Raw genomic sequence first — 304 nt, 5'->3', positions numbered from 1 at the left:
TTTTTGCGGTATGCGGGCCTCTCACTCTCGAGGCCTGTCCCGTTGCGGAGCACAGGCTCCGGACGCGCAGGCTCAGCGGCCATGGCTCACGGGCCTAGCCGCTCCGCGGCATTTGGGATCTTCCCGAACCGGGGCATGAACTCGTGTCCCCTCCATCGGCAGGCGGACTCTCAACCACTGCGCCACCAGGGAAGCCCCAAACATGCATTTCTTATCTTTAGACCTTTCAATGGCTTCCTACTGCATTTTAGGATAAAATTCTAAATTATTTGCTATGGCCTTCAGGGCCCTCTGTGATCTGACC

Source organism: Neophocaena asiaeorientalis, unplaced genomic scaffold (genome assembly GCF_003031525.2).
Source record: "Neophocaena asiaeorientalis asiaeorientalis breed wild unplaced genomic scaffold, Neophocaena_asiaeorientalis_V1.1 scaffold364, whole genome shotgun sequence".
In the NCBI taxonomy this organism is placed as follows: domain Eukaryota; kingdom Metazoa; phylum Chordata; class Mammalia; order Artiodactyla; family Phocoenidae; genus Neophocaena; species Neophocaena asiaeorientalis.
Note: the sequence above shows the minus strand (reverse complement) of the source record.